General features: G+C 38.7%; 1 long non-coding RNA gene and 1 other non-coding gene across 2 annotated transcripts in view; one reads left to right on the top strand and one right to left on the bottom strand.

Moving 5' to 3' along the window:
• Positions 1-19233, bottom strand: part of LOC132000861 (uncharacterized) — a 68238-nt gene that overhangs the window by 34157 nt on the left and 14848 nt on the right. The window contains exon 2 of the long non-coding RNA XR_009399474.1: positions 14763-14887. This is a non-coding gene — a long non-coding RNA (uncharacterized LOC132000861). The remainder of the gene's footprint in view (positions 1-14762; positions 14888-19233) is intronic.
• On the top strand, positions 12206-12314 carry LOC132002347 (U6 spliceosomal RNA). Its single transcript, XR_009399836.1, has one exon. It is a non-coding gene; the product is annotated as a U6 spliceosomal RNA (small nuclear RNA).

Raw genomic sequence — 19233 nt, 5'->3', positions numbered from 1 at the left:
ATTTCTTCATAATAGTGGTCAGAGATTTGAGGAACACAAATCTTGGGAGACAGTAAATTAATTTCCTTCTAGAGTGGATCAGCAAAGGTGGTATAACATTCTGGACCCTCTGTATTATTAATCACCTTTGTATTCCCCCATTCTGCCTCAATTACTGATTAAAATCTCTGGGTCCATTGCCTTTGAATTTGCACTTAGCAAGGCCTCCAAGTGAATTTTTTTTTTTTTTTTTTTTTTTGACAGAGAGACATCACAAGTAGGCAGAGAAGCAGGCAGAGAGAGAGAGAGGAGGAAGCAGGCTCCTTGCTGAGCAGAGAGCCCGATGCGGGACTCAATCCCAGGACCCTGGGATCATGACCTGAGCCAAAGGCAGCGGCTTAACCCACTGAGCCACCCAGGCGCCCTCCAAGTGAATTTTTAAGCCCTTCAACCTCATTCTAATCCCACTGAGCCACCCAGGCGCCCCAAGTGTATGGCTTCTTTAATGACCCTTTGGGTAGAAAAATCTATGAAGTTGGCTCTAGGGGTCAAATTCTGGGACTTGGATGAACATATTAGTGAACATAAAAGGAGTCCCATTTCTGACCTAATGCACATTTGTACTGATCACAGGTCAAAAACAAATTCAAAGAGTTCCATAAAGATTGTGTTACTAAATATAGCAGAAACAGGACCAGCCTCAGATCCAGAAAACCTGTGTTTCTAATTCTAGTTCTACTGCTCACCAGCCATACAGCTTGGACAAGCCTAATTTAATCAGTCCAAACCTCAGATCCCTTATCTAGGAAGTGGGACTAGTAACATTTACCTCACAGATTGTCATGAGGAATAGAGATAACCTGTGTAGACTGTCTAGCACTATGCTTAGCAATGCTGTAGGCATTCAGTACATGATTGTTGAATCTGAACCAATTTTATTTATGAACAAATTACACACACACAGAGTTCTCTCCATCTCACACATACTGAAAATTTGTAAATAATCACCATCCCAGAAATCTTTAAAAGTGTGGGAAGACAGCAGACATTTCTAAAGTGGGTTAACTTTTTTTATACCGTCTGTAAATTATTTTGAAATTCTACATTCTAAACAGGACAAAGAGAAGCAATGGAAGGAACTATATGAAGAAATGGAAAAAGAAAACAGGCAGGAAAAGCCAAGAAGACAAAAGAAAAGGGGGAGGAATGAGAAGATGACATCTGGGGAGTCAAAGAAGAGGGAAGTGAAGAGGATTATGCTGAGAAACCAGGAAATGACAGGCAGCGGAAGAAAGATGATGCCAAAAGAGCCTTTCTGGGTAAAAAATGAAGAAGTCTGTGTTGACCAGAAGGATGAACTGTAACTGGGTAAAACAAACAAACAAAACCCCTTACACTCAGAGGCAAGGGATGTTGCTAGGAAAGAGAAATGTTGATGAGGTTGGCAGAATCTGGGGAGCAAATTTTTGTCCTCTTTTTGAACACATTTGGATTTGTATTTCTACTCTACCTCCTTTAGTTTGTATGACCTTGGGAAAAATCACATCACCTCTTGGGGCTTCTATTTCCTTGTCAAGGGAGAGGGAGTGATAATTCCTATTTCATGAGGTTGTCACATGGGTTAGAGGAGCCACGTATGTACACCGCCTGATATAACAATAGAGTCAACAAATAGTCACAATTCCTACTATCATTATTGCATTGTTTAGGAAATTGTTGGTAAATAAGCTATAAAACTTGATCCTCACCTTCAGTTTATCTCAGTACATCCAGGGAATTTTATTTCATGTAAATATCTGTACTTAGTACTTGCTGAGTAGTTCTAATGGTTGTACTTGTGGGTGACGAGGTTTTCTTCTTACAGGTGTTATCAAACACTTAAAAACAAAATCAGACTTCCTCTTAACATAAAGAAGGTACTTTGTGAAAGTCCTTTTGCTTCTCTGTTGTTTTGTGCCGTAATTTTTAAATAATTGTTACTTGTTTGCAGGGTTGCTGGTCTTATCTTTTCTTACCACCTGCTCATAACCTCACTATCGTAGGCACATGCTCTTCACAGATTGCAAAGCGCTTTCCCATAAATTTGAGGCGTTCCTGTGCTGTGCTCATTTAACCCTCCTGGCAGCAGTTGTAGAGGATACAGTTATTTTAATTTTATATAAGTAGAAATTGCTTAGAACAGGCAAGTCATTTGCTAAGAGTAAGGGACAGGGCCAGTATCTGAACTCAAGTTTGTCTGGTTCCAAAGCTTTCTGGTTCCTTGTATTGCACTAGGCTGTTGAATGAGTGAGTGAATGTCCCTTATATTGAATATAGATCATAGGCATCTTCGCACAGAGAGGAAATACCATTTTAAGATAAACAAGGGGTGGCTCAGTTGTTAAGCGTCTGCCTTCGGTTCAGAGAAACATCCCAGGGCCGTGGGATCGAGCCTTGCATCGGGCTCCCTGGTCAGCGGGAAACCTGCTTCTCCCTCACTCACTCCTCCTGCTTGTGTTCCCTCCCTTGCTGTGTCTCTCTGTCATATAAATAAATAAAATCTTAAAAAAAAAAAAAGATAAATAAGCAAAAAATAGTTTTCCTGTTTTACAAATTTTTCTAAAACCCAAGCATACAGACAAACAATTGAGTGAAGCGTGACAGCTTTTTCATACTAAGAAATGACACAACTAATGTGATTGTCAGCTGCTGGAGGCCACCGTGGTAGATTCCTGGATCTATTTACTTACCAGCTGTATTTTCTTGGGCAAGTGATCTAACTTTCCTTTGCCTCATTTTTCACATTTGTAAGACGGGGTTAATAACAGGACCTACCGCAAACTCAGCTGTGAGGATTAAGTGCTGACTCCTTCTTGTCTTTGTTTTTACAAGAAGTAGATCAAGGACTAATTCCAGCCCAGCCGGGGAGTCAGGCCCAAGCACAGCTGTCATATGATAGCACGGGGCTACAAATACCAGTCCAGAACATAGTAGGTGCTCAATAAATATAAGCTGAAAGATTGAACAAAACTCTGGCTGGTGTTTTCAGGGAAGATTTCATGAAGGAAGTGGCTTTTGAGCCAGATCTTGAAGAATATGTAAGAGTATATGTGTGGACCCAGTTTCAGAGTGAGTGAGCAGGGCACCCATATAACAGGAGTTGGGTGATGAGTCAGGGGGGAATAGCAAGTATTCCTCCTCCTGTTTTCCTGTAGGCTGCTGCCTACTATAGTTTTTTTTTTTCTTTTTCTTTTTTTAAAGATTTTATTTGTTTATTTGACAGAGATCACAAGTAAGCAGAGGGGCAGGTAGAGAGAGAGAGAGGAGGAAGCAGGCTCCCCGTGGAGCAGAGAGCCTGATGTGGGGCTTGATCCCAGGACCCCAGGATCATGACCCGAGCCGAAGGCAGAGACTTAACCCACTGAGCCACCCAGGTGCCCCCTACTGTAGTTTCTGAGCCTTATAATCTTTGGAATATTCTGGGTTGGGAAACCTGGGCTTTGCAGAGGAGGCAAAACTTTACCTCTACCCTTCCGGGGTCTTTGGCTGGGCCTGAACATTTCATTGACATAACACAGATGAACAGGAGAAAAGCATAGAAATTTACTTAATATAAATTTTATGTGACACAGGAGCCCTCATAAGGAAATGAAGGCCCAAAGAAGGGGCAAAACTTAAATGCTTTTAAAATAGGTTGAACAAACAAGAGGCAATTGTGGAAAAATAACAAAAGTGTACAGGGTGGCTATAGGAAGATAGGAATTATTTTAACAAGGTCTGTGTGGAATTCTCTTAGTTTCAACTTTCTGTCCTTGATGATAAGAATGTTTCTTTTCTCCTGGTAGATGGAAGGCAGCTCTCACGTGGGAGTTTTATCTCCTGTTCTCAGGAAGAAAAGAGGAGATCAGAGTGTCCCTATTGTATCTGCTGTTTTTCAAGTGCTTTTCACTAAAAATAATCCTTAATGCTAAAGCGGCGTTTTTTGGGTGGCATATTTTGGCACCCTTCATTTTTAAACCTATTTATATAACATAAGCATCTTCCCATTGTGAAAAAGAGCAAAGCTTTTGGTGCCTGAGTCTGAACATTGTGTTGGAGCTGGAGGGCTGGCTAGTGGGTAATCTAAAGTTTAGGCATTCCAGTTTGATGTGAGCATTGTTTACTACCAAAGTCTGCCCTAACTTGTTAGGCACATGCTCTACTAATTGTTATGTATTTTCAAATATCTCCAGATAAAGATACTGATTTTCATGCAAAATTTGAGGAGAAAAGTAAACAATATGGATCTATTTGAATATTTTTTAAAGCTGCTGCTTTGGGAATCTTAAAACATTTTTTTAAATAAAGGGTGCCTTTGTGACTCAGTTGGTTGGGCATTTGACTCTTGATTTTGGCTCAGGTCATGTTCTTGGGTTTGTGAGTTGAGCCCCATACCTGGCTCCATGCTCAGTGGGGAGTCTGCTTAAGATTCTCTCTCTTCCTCTCCCTCTGCCTTCCCCCACTCCCTCTTTTTCCCTCTCTCTCTGTAAAGTAAATAAATAAATCTCTTTTTAAAAAATATTTTATTTATTTATTTGAGAGAGAGAGCATGAGCAGGGGGAGTGGCAGAGGGAGAAGCAGACTCCCTTTCTGAGCGCCTGATGCGATTGGGGGACTCCAGGATCATGACCTGAGCTGAAGACAGTTGCTCAACCAGCTGAGCTACCCAGGCACCTAAATAAATAAATCTTAAAAAAAAAAAAAAAATTAGGGGCTTTTGGGTAGCTCAGTTGGTTGAAAATCTGACTCTTGATTTTGCCTCAGGTCTTGATCTCAGAACCATGAGATTGAGCCATGTGGCAGGTCTGTATGCTCTGTGGAGAGTCTCTCTCCTTCTCCCTCTGCCAACTCCCACTCCCCCCAGCTCATTCTCTCTCAAATAAATAAATAAATCTTAGAAAAATTAAGGCTGATGCTTTGGGGCATGCAACTCTTGATCTTAAGGTTGTGAGTTCTAGCCCCACATTGAACACAGAGCTTACTTTAAAAAATAAAAAAATCTTTTAAAAAAGGGTGCTGCTTTTACTTTTGTTAAATTTCTTTTGTCTTTATTTTGATAGATTGTACAAACATTATTTCAGAAAGTAAGGTAATTTAACAAGGGAAAATACAGGCATAGTTCCACCCTAATGGCACAGACTTTGGAAATTTTTTGTATTTCCTTCCAGGTCTTGTCTTTTGAACACCACCATTCTGCCAGTGAAACATAATTCTCTGGGTGAGGTGTTGTTGTTGTTTAAGATTTATCACTTATTTGAGAGAGCATGAGCACAAGAGTAGGGGGAGGGACAGAGGGAGAGGAAGAGGGAGAGAATCTCAAGCAGATTCCCCACTGAGCATGGAGCTTGGCGCAGGGCTCTATCTCACAACTCCAAGGTCATGACCTGAGCTGAAACCAAGAGTGGGATGCTCAATTAACTGAGCCACCCAGATACCTGAAGTTGTTGTTGTTTTTTTTTTTTTTTAAATTCTGATTATAGGGGCACCTGGGTGGCTCAGTGGTTTAAACCCTCTGCCTTCGGCTCAGGTCATGATTCCAGGGTCCTGGGATCGAGCCCCGCATCGGGCTCTCTGCTCAGTGGGGAGTCTGCTTCCTCCTCTCTGCCTACTTGTGATCTCTGTCTGTCAAATAAATAAATAAAATCTTTTTGAAAATTTTTTTAAATAAATAAATAAATTCTGATTATAGATTTTATTTTAGAAAGTTAATAGGTGTTCAATGTAAAAATTTGGAGTCTATAAGCATATTAAGAAGAATATAAAAATTTCTCATTAGGGCGCCTGGGTGGCTCAGTGGGTTAAGCTGCTGCCTTCGGCTCAGGTCATGATCTCAGGGTCCTGGGATCGAGTCCCGCATCGGGCTCTCTGCTCAGCAGGGAGCCTGCTTCCTCCTCTCTCTCTGCCTGCCTCTCTGCCTGCTTGTGATCTCTCTTTGTCAGATAAATAAATAAAATCTTTGAAAAAAAAAAAATTTCTCATTATCCCCAGATCCAGAGACAATAACTATAATATACCAATTGTCTTTCCTCCCAGTATTATGTTCATTTGTTGACTGGATGGTTTGAGTTTAGGTGTAGAGGATTTAGTTAACCACACTCCTCAGTGTGGAATTTTATCATCTTAGTGATTATACTTTCAAGTTTTGTTATTTATTTTTTCCCTTTTATTCCCCTCCCTCCCCCATACAGGTAACTAAGTTCTATCTTGTGTATAACTTTTCGTTTGTATATGTTCTTACAAAATGTGAATTTTGTTTGGTATGGATGTATTTTAATTTATGCAAATGGTACAGTGTTTAAATCTCATTTTGTTTCTTCAGATTTTTTACTGAACACTTTTTCAAATACATTCATGGTGCTGTGTATACATCTAACCCAGCGCTTCTGATCTCTGTGTAATACCTCATGATATTAAATTTACTACATTTTAGTCACCTATTCTCCAGTGATAGGACACTAAACAGGTTGCCTTTAAGTCGTTGCCATCATAAATAACACTGACTAATATTTTTTTTTAAGATTTTATTTATTTATTTGACAGACAGAGATCACAAGTAGGCAAAGAGACAGGCAAAGAAAGAGGAGGAAGCAGGCTTCCTGCTGAGCAGAGAGCCCGATGTGGGGCTCAATCCCAGGACACCCTGAGATCATGACCTGAGCCGAAGGCAGAGGCTTTAACCACTGAGCCACCCAAGTGCCCCAATATTTTAATCCTTTGCGTGTCTGCATAAGAATTTCTTTGACATATATCCCAGGAGAGGAGCTGTGGGCTCAAAGAGTATGTGAGTTTGTAATTCTCATAATTTATACCAGATTGCTTTCCACAATGGCTATTGTAGTCCATTCTCCTGCCACCATGTGTAAGGGTTCCAGCATTCCCACACGTCTTTTGCTTATTTTTCTCTAGAGGTTGTTGTTCTTATTTACTTGCAAGAGTTTTGCATGCTAAGTATTTCAAATCTCTTCTCCCATTCTCTCATCTAGTTACTTCGTCTTTCATCTAGTTACAGTGTGTTGTGTTAAATGGAATCCTTATTATTCATCAGTATTATTGTGGGACTTCGAAGTTTTGCCTTTCCCTTTTCCTTGGTCACAATGTATAACAGTCTTCTATTTTTTAAAATAATTTTTTCACATTTATTATGTCTTTAATTCTCCCAGTGTCCAGTCTTATATGAGGCATAGGGTTGTTAAAATATGGTAATTATTTTTTTAAAAATATAGTAATTATAGGATTCAAGCCTTGATGTATCAGTTTTGGAGAGGGAGACACTAAACTCTTCAGTTACAATTATGCATCTATCTATTCCTCTCAGCAGTTCTGTCTTAAGACTATATAATTAGGGGCGCCTGGGTGGCTCAGTGGGTTAAAGCCTCTGCCTTCGACTCAGGTCACGATCTCAGGGTCCTGGGATCAAGCCCCACATCGGGCTCTCTGCTCAGTGGGGAGCCTGCTTCCCTCCTCTCTCTGCCTGCCTCTCTACTTGTGATTTCTCTCTGTCAAATAAATAAATAAATTCTTTAAAAAAAAAAAGACTATAATTAAGTGCATCTATGTGTTTGCCTGTTGTTTCTTTTATGAATACATAATTACTTTTTATCACTTCTTATCTTCTGAGAATAAAATTTCTTTTTGACAGAATTAAGATCACAACTCGGTTCATATTTTCCTCATGTATCTCTTTTCATCTTTTTTATTTTTAATCTTTCTGTACTTCTATGTTTTAAGTGCATCTCTTATAGCCAATTTATTGTTGGATATAATTTTTATAAAAATTCAATTGGTGATATTAATTTATTTGCATTTAATGTAATTCATATATATTAAGATTTAGTCCTACCATCCACTCACTATGCATTCCTTTTTATTTTTTATTTCCATTTCTACTTTCCATTGGCAAGGCTGAATTTTCTTCCACAGGTTTAAATTTTATATATAATATTATATTACTTATGGTAGTAGCCACTGACTTCAGACTCATACCCATGGGTTTAAGAGTTTCTCCATATTAATAGCTTGAACAAAAGCCTGAATAGAAGTTCCATCACACTCAAAGATCTGATGTGTCTTGTGCTTATTGTGATCCAATCACTGTTGCTGAGACAGAGGGTACTTGATCTAAAGGAAACACAGGGTACCATTACAAAAGGAAGAATGGAGCCTGGGAGACCACAGAACAATGTATATCCACTTCTTCATACTAAATCAACTTCTTCAAGCCTCATTTTCTTCATCTGTGAAGAGTGATAATACATATCTCAAAGGGGTGATATGAGGAGCAAATTGGGTAATAGATATGAATCGTATCTCTTGTGAATCATAAAGTGCTATACACAGATTAGTTGTGATTTTTGCTCTTGCATTTCTCACATGGTATCTTTTGTTTATCTGTATGTATTTGTATTTATTGGTATTGTATATCTGTATTTATTGTTGACACTTACCTGTATTGCTATATGGGAAAGTGTTATTCTATCCAGCACTCTAAAGTGTGCCAATGTCTGTAGAAGTGATTTTTTCTTTCCAGAGAACAATGAATGGGGAAAACGTCGGGATAGTGTTTGACTGGGGAGTACATTTCCATCCAAAGGTGAAAGTTTCAGAGCAGGTTAACCTGCTAGTAGGCACCTGAAAGTTTGGTGCAATGGTGCCAAACTGGGCTCTGGTTCTTTCTCTACCTCAGATTAGATGTGTGGCCTTGGGCAGATCAGGTAAACTCTCTGAATCTGAGAGATGGAGGTCACAAGAAGACCTACCTCCTAAAGTTGTGTTAGGATTAGTTGTGGTTATATGTAAAATGCCCTGGTCTTAGAGAAAATCTTAAGCTTGTGAGACACATACTCAAATCTCTTTACTGATTACTTATTAATTTCCATTCTACTACATTATGGCTAGGTTGAGTGCAGGTTCTTTCTCATCTCTGAAGTACACTGAATTGCTCTTTTTTCTTAGAGAACAACTGTTGTTTCCCTCAAGGCTCTATGTCTTCAGAATTTGGGCCAGCGGAATAAGTCTCACAAGAGATCTTGTTTGTTATGCAACTGAAGTTAATAATTCTAATTTTTTTCACATATGAAGATTTAGATTCACACTAGACTGAAAGTGTATACCTGTTATGTTTAGGCTCTTCTACTATATGGTTGCTCATAAACCTATAATAATCCCACGAATCAGGTACTAATCCCTGTTTTACTGACAAGGAAATAGAAGTTCACATAAATTAAGTAACATGACCAAGGTGACCTAGTTGAGAAGAAGGGAGACAGTCTAGTGTAATGTAAGGAATATGGGATTGGAGTCAGAAAGATCTAAATTAGGATCCCAGCAGTGCCATATACTAGGTATTAAATTTGAAACAGTGACCTAATTTCTTAAATCTCAGTCTCTTCAGTAGGGATTAGAATACCTACCTCATGTAAGTACTGTGAAGTTGAATTGAGAGAGTATTTGTAAAGCAGAGTGCCTGGCACATGGTAGGTACTCTGTAAATCCTTAGGTACCTGATAAGTGTATTGGGAACCCAGAGCCCATGGAGCTCACCTATAGTGTTATTTTAGAGGGAACTTCAATCAGTATCAAGCTCCTTTAGAACGTTTGAAGAGACATTCAAATGAGGCAGTGAAATACAGTGAAAGGAGCCCAGGCATGGGAGTCTAGAGACCTGGATTTGGTGCTGGCTCTTATTTAGCATGTATCTGACTTTGGGGAAGGAAACTGAGCCTCAGTTTCCATATTTGTAAAATAGATGCACTATTCTTTGCCTCACGGGGTTGCTGGACTTACAAATGCACGTGGGTACAAATACTCTTTTTAGTCTTAGAAATGCTATGTAAATATAGGGGCTCTCAATTTGTGTTTACTATTCTCAGAGGGAAAGTAAACAGAACTCAAGATAACCTGGTGTCCACCTCCTAGGGAACAACTATTGGGGAATCTGACCCTTAAGTGAGGCCTGATTAACTATTTGGTTTTGATTACATTCTTTTCTGGTTTTACTCTCTCTTTACAAGTCTCTCTTCATTCTTCTTGTTTGTCCACCACCATAAAATGTGTGCCTAGTGCCTAGTATATGGCACTCACATCCACCACTGCTGCTGTGGCTGCCGCTTGTGCTCAAATACCAGTCATCATGCCTGCTAAATCCTCAGCTCTGAGGAAAAGCAGCACTGTGCAGTACATAGACCCCTTCCCCAAACCCTGTCCCCCATGACTTTTTGGATGAGAACTGGGAATCTGGCCCAAAGAGAAGCAACCCATGAGCTTGTCAATGACCTATGAATGTAATCTGCCTCCTAAAAAATGAGATGGACAAATCAATATTTCTCTCTCAGGAATTTAAGTTGGGAAATAAGAGGTGATTGAAGCAATTAACAATAAAAACTATGACTAAAGGGTTGCAAAGAGGCCATGAGGTTAAGTAGGGGTCCATGTGAGAGGGAGAAGGCATCTAGGTTGTGACAAATCAAAGTGATGAGGAAGCAGAAATTATGAGTAAGCAGAAGCTATAAAGTAGAAAATGATAATATATGTTTATTCAACAAATGTTTCTAGAGTTCCTTCTATGAACAAGGCACTGTGTTAGGCTCTGAATACACAAAAATGACTAAGACACTGTACTTCACTGCAGATTTTAGTGGGGAAGAGAGACAAAATAAGTAAATAAACCAGTAATTAGAAATTGTTTTAAGGACTAAAAAGAAAACAAATATGAAGCTGAGATAGAACATACCAGGAAGGGAGCCACTTAAGAAATAGCACCATATGGAAAGTTCTCACAGAACAGATTATTAAGGTGAGACATAAAGAATGAGAGGGAGCCAGGGAGAAAAATATTTGAGGTGGAGGATAAGTAATGTTGACTGGCAGGAAAGGGTTTATCATGTTCAAGGAAGCTGAGAAACAGAAAACAAAACAAAACAAGCCAGGTTGCTGAAGGAAAGTGAAGGAAAGGAAACAACATGAGATGAGTTTGGAGGGGTAAGCAGGAAGCATGTCCCAGAACCCAGCAGGCCTGTGTATGGAGTTGGGAGTTTAGTTCTAGTGAATTTAGTCCAGCGAGCCCCAGTGAGAAGCCATTGAAAGTATTTGAGGCTGAGTAACACCATCCAATAGGATGTGTAGATAAGCTTGAAGGCTAAAGAGTCATTCCAGGTTCAAACGTGCATTCTCCATTTACCAGCTCTGTGGCCTTGGGCACACTACTTAATCTCTCTGTGCCCCAGTTTCCTTTTCTATAAAATTAAAGGTAGAATTGGGTTTCACCTCATAGGATCATTATGAAGATTAAATATGTATAAAGTGCTTACAGCAGTTCCTGGCACATAATACATACCCAATAAATGTAAACTCGTATTATTATTTTGTTTACAAAAAGGTCATGGTAGCTACTGTATAGAGAATAAATGTGTGAGGGATATAAGGGAAGCCAGTTATGAGGCTGATGAATAAATAGCCTAGGCAAGAGGTGATGAGTAAAGTGGTAGTGGTGGAGACAGAGAGAAATGGACTAATTTGACATATTTTTAGGTAAAATATTCATACTTTGCAGGTGGTTGAGGAAAATAGAGGGATCAAGACTGACTCCTAGGTTCCTACCTAGAACAACCAGGTGGAGGGAGGTGTCATTTACTGAGAAGGAGCTTGGAGGAAACAGGTTTGGCAGAGAAATTTGGAGTTCTATTTTAGACCTGTTAAACTTAAGATGTCAGCGAGATCCAAGGAGATATCAATCAGGCAGTTGGTTGCAAGTTTGGAGCCCAGAAAAGAGGTCTGGGATGAAGATGTGAATTTAGAAGTCATTAGCATAATTAGCATTCAAAGACTCCTTTGCAGGTAACAGCATTTGAAGACACAGAAATAGTTGAGATTATCTAGGAAGAGAAGATACAGAGAGAAGTAAAGGGAGCCAAGAAGAGTCCCAAGGAGCAACACATTTTATGGTGGTGGACAAACAAGAAGAATGAAGAGAGACTTGTGAAGAGAGAGTAAAACCAGAAAAGCACGGAATCAAAACCAACAGAGTCGAGTGTTTCAAGAAAATTGGAGTGGTCAGCTGAGAGTGCAAATGTCAAATATGATAAGGATAGAAAAAATAGTCACTGACGACCTTGACAAGAACAATTTCAGTGAAATGTGTGTGTGTGTGTGTGTGTGTGTGCATGTGTGTAGGTGCTAAGTAAGCATCAAATAGGCTGAAAATGAATTGGAGGTATTCTTACTTTAACAGCACATACACTAAAACTAAAATAATACATAGAAAATTGGCATGACTCTTACATATAGATGACACACAAATTTGTGAAGCATTCCATGTTTTCATATGGATTTGACTTTTGGACAATGTTAACTTTTACATATTCAATAAGAAAACTAAATCTACAAGGATGAAAGCGATCCTAAAACTGAGTATAAACGGAAAACAAACCTAACTGCATATAAATAAGTAATATAAATATTCTGAAGGAAAATAAAAACTAATCCAAATAACTTTTGAACACAGTATTTTGTATATACACCCTTAATCTAAAAACAAATTGCAAACAAATCTTGAACCGGATTTAATAGATTTTTTAAAGTGATATGGATGTAGCAATTCTGAAACTATTCTGTATATCATAACACTGAGCAAATGAAAAAAGACTATTGGGAGTCAGAGTTCTTTCTCACTGTGGGAAAAGGGAGATGCAAGTAAGGAATAGGAGAAAGAACCCTGTGGTGCTGAATTGGAATTAGAGTATACTAGTAACGAACACATGATTAAAAATAGTTGAACTATATTAAGTTGCCATTTTTCCTTGTGGCTCTGTTTACCTAAAGGGCCTAAAAGCAATCAAATCCCAGTAACAATGAGCATATCTGGTGTCCAGATCTTGGATTCTAACTACCATTGTCCACTAAAAGGGGAGCTCTTTGAAGAGATGGATGATTTCCAAGTCTAGACAGGAAAAGTACAAGATGAACCTAGAACATCATATTATACCAGAAAGCAAGAAAAGTGCTTAAAAAAAAAAGATAGGTGTGTGTCAAAAGGAACCAGTATGAAAGGACTCTCACTGGATAAATCTGGGACAAGATGAACATTAAAAAAAATAATGACAGTAATAGATTATAATCTATTAAGTAAAATAAGAATCTAGGAGTCTATACTAATGATAATAATTATATAATTAAGTAAGAGAAAAAGGAAAGATATTGCTTACAGAATGCCAACTAGAAAAATGGAGGTAGAATAATGGAGTTATAAAATCACCATTTTGCAACCATTAGAGTAATTAATTCAGACATTGATTATGAGTTCTATTTTCGACATGCTTAACTTAGGATGTCAGTGAGATCCAAGGAGATATCAATCAGGCAGCTGGTTGTAAGTTTGGAGCCCAGAAGAGGGGTCTGGGATGAAGATATGGATTTAGAAGTCATTAGCATAATCAGCATTTGAAGACATAGAAGAAGGAGAGATTATCAAGGATCAGTGAATGTTGAAAACTTTGAGCACAAGGTTGAGAAGGAACAAGACATTTATACAGTCTCAAAATATCTTTCTAAAGATCACTTAGTTATTTACATAGGAAAAAATGATAACTCTACAGTGAAAAAATCTGGCAGATGCCACCTTAGCAAACTGATCAAAGTGAACACCATCAATAATGGAACCAAGTGACACCATGTTTTTCCTCATCTTATGCACTGAGGACATACTACCCCATAGGTAGTATGCCTGCTCATTCAAAAAAAAAAAAAAAAGAGTGAGAGAGAAGAAAAAGAAACTGAATTATAAGAAAACACAGAACAAAACCAAGTAGAGGGGAATTCTACAAAACACTAGACTGTACATTTCAAAAATGTAATTATCATGACTAACAATGAAAGACTGGGGAACTCTTCCAGATCAGAGGAGACTAAAGGGTCATGACAATGAAATGCAATGCGTGATTAGGGATCAGGTACTGGACCAGAGGGAAAACTACTAAATAGGACAGTATCAGGCCAATAAGTGAGCTTTGAGTATGGACTAAATTATATCAATGTTATTGATCCTAAATTTGATTATCATACTGAGAGTGCGGGGAGGAATGCAGGTATATTAGAGAATGTCGTTGCTCTTAGCAAATACTCACTCAAATATTTAGGATATTAGAGGTAAATACTACAAATTAAATGGTTTAGGGAAAAAATTGTATATATGTGTGCATTCATACATATAGGTACACACACAGATAAAGAGATTGTGGCAAAACATAAAGTTCTGATGCATTGGGGTAAAGGGCATATGGAAATTATATGTAATATTCTTGCAACTCTTCTGAAAGTTTGAAATTATTTTGAAGTTAAAAGCTTAAAAATAAATTGGAGATGAGGAAATAGAAACAGAATGCAGATAACTCTTTTGAGAAATTTGTCTGTGAAGGGGAGCAGAGAAATAGGATTAGAGAGGGGTCAAGATTATAAAATAGCTCGTTAAAGACAGGAGAAACTAGGGGGCGCCTGGGTGACTCAGTGGTTTAAGCCTCTGCTTTAGGCTCAGGTCATGATCTCAAGATCCCATAATGGAGCTCCTCATGGGGCTCTCTGCTCAGCGGGGAGCCTGCTTCCCCCTGCTTCCCACACCCCCACCGCCTGCTTGTGATCTCTGTCTGTCAAATAAATATTAAAAAAAAAAAAAAAAAAAGACAGGAGAAACTAGAACAGATTTGTATGCTGATGAGAACAATGGTGAGCCTCAGCACATCCTTTATAAGACAAGAGATTTGACCAAGTACACTCACCTCAGGCTCCTCGGAAAGTATTTTTTTCCTTACTTAACTGCAACCAGGAAGACATGTGGGTCACCACTTGAGGGCAGTACAAAATGATGTTACATGTCACTCTGGTAGTTTTACTGCTTCAGCTGCTGGAACAAAACAAGGTCCATATGTGATTTTCTCTCAAACGTGTTGTGTGAAATAAACCTCCTAACATACCACTTTTCCCAAAGGTTTAAATACGAAAAGCCCAACAGAATTCATAACAGGGGTTTGGGGTGAGGGGAGAAGGGGTGAGAAAGAGGGTCTCATGCTTAGAAAAATGCCTGGCACATGTTCTGAGTTTAATACATAATAAAAGGTTAACAGAAAGATTAGAGCGTGTCAGAGCTAGAAACAGCCCTAGAGAAGGATGAATCTAGCCCTCTCACTTTATAGACAGGACCTTGGGTCCAGAGGAGTGAAGGGACTTGGCCAAAGCCATAGTAATGTGGTAGAGAATGTAATGGTTTCAACACTTACCTGGTCAGTCTATTAAGACAGAGTTTCTGATACTTTCAAATGACATCATAAATATAGACTGCAAAGAGACCAACCGCATCATTGGCACTGATACTGAGTTCCCGAAAAAAAAAACTGTGACCTCCGTTGTGCGACTGTGCCCTTGTGTCTTTCTCTATCCTGGGAGGATATGACCCTTCACCCTCAACTCTTGTCCACTTCAACTGGTCCTAATGCTCTGGACAAATTAGTTTTGATCACAGCCAACTATTTCCCACCCCTTTCTGGCAGGGTTCTAAGGAGTAACATGTTAGACTTTCCTACCAAAACTGAGGAATGAAGTGGAAGTTGGAAGATGATGTTAGGAAAAAAGTGAATGGGCATGTGGCAGTATATTGTTTAGACAGAAATTAACAGTATCGGTGCAATAGACTGGAGATGATCTTACAAAGAAAATCAGAAAACCCTAGTGAAACACAAAATTTTAAATATGACATAAGTACATAATGGAGCAGAAAGCAAGTTTAGGCTGATTAAAATACAGAAACCAATATGACTTCTTATCATGCTATTAAGTTGGCTCAATTATGCAGAAGGGCCCCTAACCTAACTGTTACCTAAAGAAAAATGTTCACGCATTAACCTGGCTTTTCAAAGATCTCCCTGGCCATGGCCCACTCTATAGTCTCATGTCCTGCTCCAACCAGTATTTTCTGAACACTTGCTGCAATGGCTTAAGTGCTGTAATATATCAAGCTGTGCTCTGCCCTTGCACCATTTTGAGGTTCACCTCAAATGCTACCTTCTTTGGAAGATTTCCTTGATTTGACCCTCACATTTACTTGAAGATTCCTTTTGGTCCTTATAGGCATTGCATATACTTATCTTGAGCATTCATTTCTGCCTTATCTTTTGTACTACATAATGAACACTTTGAGGGCATGAACTGGCTCTTAATACTACAATTTTTTTAAAGAATTGTTTCCATTTATTAGTAATCTAATAATAATCTTTCTTATCTTTCTACCACTTCAATATTTCCAGCTCATTCCTTCCAAAACCCCAATTCCAATAGTTCTCTAGTAGTCCCTGGGCCAGTGATCCTAACACCTCTTGACTATTCCTTACCTATCTAATGTCCTCTTCTTACCCATTTAAATTCCAAGGTCCAATGTTAAAATCATTCCCTTGATATTTCTTCTCCTCTTTTACTCTTCTTGCTTTGCTATTCTGCCTCACAAAACCCCTACCCTGGGCAATCTAACTCTCCACCTGGTCGACCTTTTGGGATGTGGTTGAAGAAAAACCCACAATACTGTCAGTTGGACTCTTTAAATTCATTACTTCTAACCTCAAGCAGCCTTTAGTGTTAGCTGATAATTTTATTTTAAAAGCCCATACACTTTCCCTAGATGATTACTTCATATTTTTTTCTTGAAACCTCCAGCACCTTCTTTTTTTTCCTCTCTCAGCAGATAACCCACCCACCTGCATCATCCATGCCTGTATACTCCAGTCCTCTAAGTGGTATTCTGAAAACGAATCTTTGCCCCTATGCTCCAGCAATTCTCTCTCTTGTCTATATCATCAGTATTTCCCTTTCCAAAGGATCATCGCATCAGCTTTAAAAAGTACTGTGGTGGAGTGCCTGGGTATCTCAGTCAGTTAAGCATCCAACTCCGATTTTGGTTCAGGTCATGATCTCTGGGTTGTGAGGTGGAGCCATTCAGTGGCCTCTGTGCTCAGTGGGCTCTGGAGAGTCTCCTTGAGATTCTCTCCCTTCCTTTGCCCCACTCCCCGACCCCACGCTCATATACTCTCTCTCTCAAATCAATAAATCTAAAAATAAATTTATTTTAAAATAAATAAATCTTAAAAAGATTTTTAAAAGATTTCTTAAAAGAAGAAACCTCTTTTGACTCCATATTCCCTTCTAGCTATCACACTATTTCTCTCTCTGCTCTTCATTTTAGCCAATATCTCCAAAGAATTATCTGTGTTCCTTGATTTCAAGTCCTATCTTTTCATTCTCTCTAGAGACCACTTTAATTAGGTTTTATCTCCTTTCCTAACTGAAACTGGTTTTTTTTTTACCAAGGTCACCGAAGACCTCCATGTTGATAAATCTTTAGGCAGTCTCAGTTCTCATCCAGCTGGCTTTATGATCAGATATGATACATTTGCTAACTCCCTCCTTCCTTCCTCATTTCTTCCTGAAACACTTATCTTTACCTGACTCCAGGACAGACACCATACTCTTCTGGTTTTAGTCTAAGTTCACTGTTGGTTGCTCCCTCTCAGTTCCTTCTCATTTGCTAATTTCACTTCATTTCCTTGATTTCTAACTTTGGAGTAACCGCAGTTGGACTTCTTGGATCTACAGACACTCATTGAGATGGTCTTACCCAGTCTCATAGCTTTAAATGCCCCCATATGATATTAACACCCAAATTTATATATCCAACTCAGATTTCCCCCCAAACTCCAGACTCTTATTCCAATTCCATTCTTGATGTTTCAACTTGGATGTTTAAAAAGTACCTCAAACTTAGTGCAAGACAAAATTCTTGATGTTCTTCCTAAATCGGTTTCTTCCACAGTCTTCCCTATCTCACCTAATCACTCCAGTTGCTCAGGCAAAAACCTGGCATCATCCTTGACTCTTTTCTTCCCCTCATCCCTTACAGTTAAACCTTTAGCAAAACTATTGGACCCTTCCTTCAAAATATATGCTGATCTGACCACTTCTTACCACTTCTTCACCTAAACCCCTAACCTCCTCATCATGCTGTCTGACCAAAGCTGTCATCATATCTGGATTGTTTCAATGATATCATATTTATTTTACTGCTTTCTGCTTTTGTTATCCATGACCTATTTTTCTCACAGTAGTCCAAATAATTTTTTTAAACGTAAGCCTACCATGTTCTTCCCCTACGCAAAATTCCAGTAACATTCCATCTCATTCAGGGTAAAAGGCAAAGTCTTTGCAATGGCCAGACCTCACTTGATAGAGCATACTATAACCTCTCTGACTTCCTTTCTTAATCATTCACCCTTACCTTTACTCTGCTCCAGCCATATTGGCATCCTTGATGTTTCTCAAACCCACTAGGCACACCCCTGCCTTGCACTGCTGTTCCTTTTGCCTTGATTGCTCCCCACTCTAGACATACTCTTCATCAGTCTCTTACTTTAAATCTTTTCTTTAATGTTTTCTTATCCATGAGAACTTTTTTGACCACCCTTGCAATCTCATCCCCCACCCCCTTTTAATACTCTTCCATCTATCTTCCATCTATCTTTCTTTCTCTCCTGATACTATCAACTTATGATTTTATATATACATATTTATACTTTTATAAATAATTTATATAAGCTACATGAAGGCAACGTTTTATCTGTTTTGTTCACTGCTATATCCTTAGTACCTAGAACAAATCTTAGCATATAGTAGGTACTGAACAATTATTTTTTAAGTAATGAACAAATCCTCATGATAACTTTATGAGCTAGATTCTATTTTTTATCACTTCTATTTTACAAATGAGGGAGCTGAGGCTTAGGAACTTAACTCAAATCACATGACTAGCAGGTAGCAGAGCTGAGGTTGGATGCAAGATGTCTTTTTCTTTAAAGCCCACAACTTTAACTACTATGGTATTCTGCCTCCTCCATATCTCTAGAATCAATCCTCTTAATTATATCACTACTGTGCTATAGTTTTGGCCCCAACAATTCTTATCTGTATTTCTTTAAAGCACCCCGATCCTCTTGCTCCATCTTATACACAGAGCCAGAGTGACATCTATTTTTTTGTTTTAAAGTGTACATTTAAGTGGTTTTTAGCATATTCACAGAATTGCATAACCATCATCATTATCTACTTGCAGAACATTTTCATCACTCCAAGAAGAAACCCTACGTCCATTAGCATTCACTTCCATGCCCCTTACCCTCCACTTCTGATGACTGCTAACCTAATTTCCATCCC

The sequence above is a fragment of the Mustela nigripes genome, chromosome 14 (genome assembly GCF_022355385.1).
Source record: "Mustela nigripes isolate SB6536 chromosome 14, MUSNIG.SB6536, whole genome shotgun sequence".
NCBI lineage: Eukaryota > Metazoa > Chordata > Mammalia > Carnivora > Mustelidae > Mustela > Mustela nigripes.
Note: the sequence above shows the minus strand (reverse complement) of the source record. Positions and strands in the feature narration are given on the sequence as shown.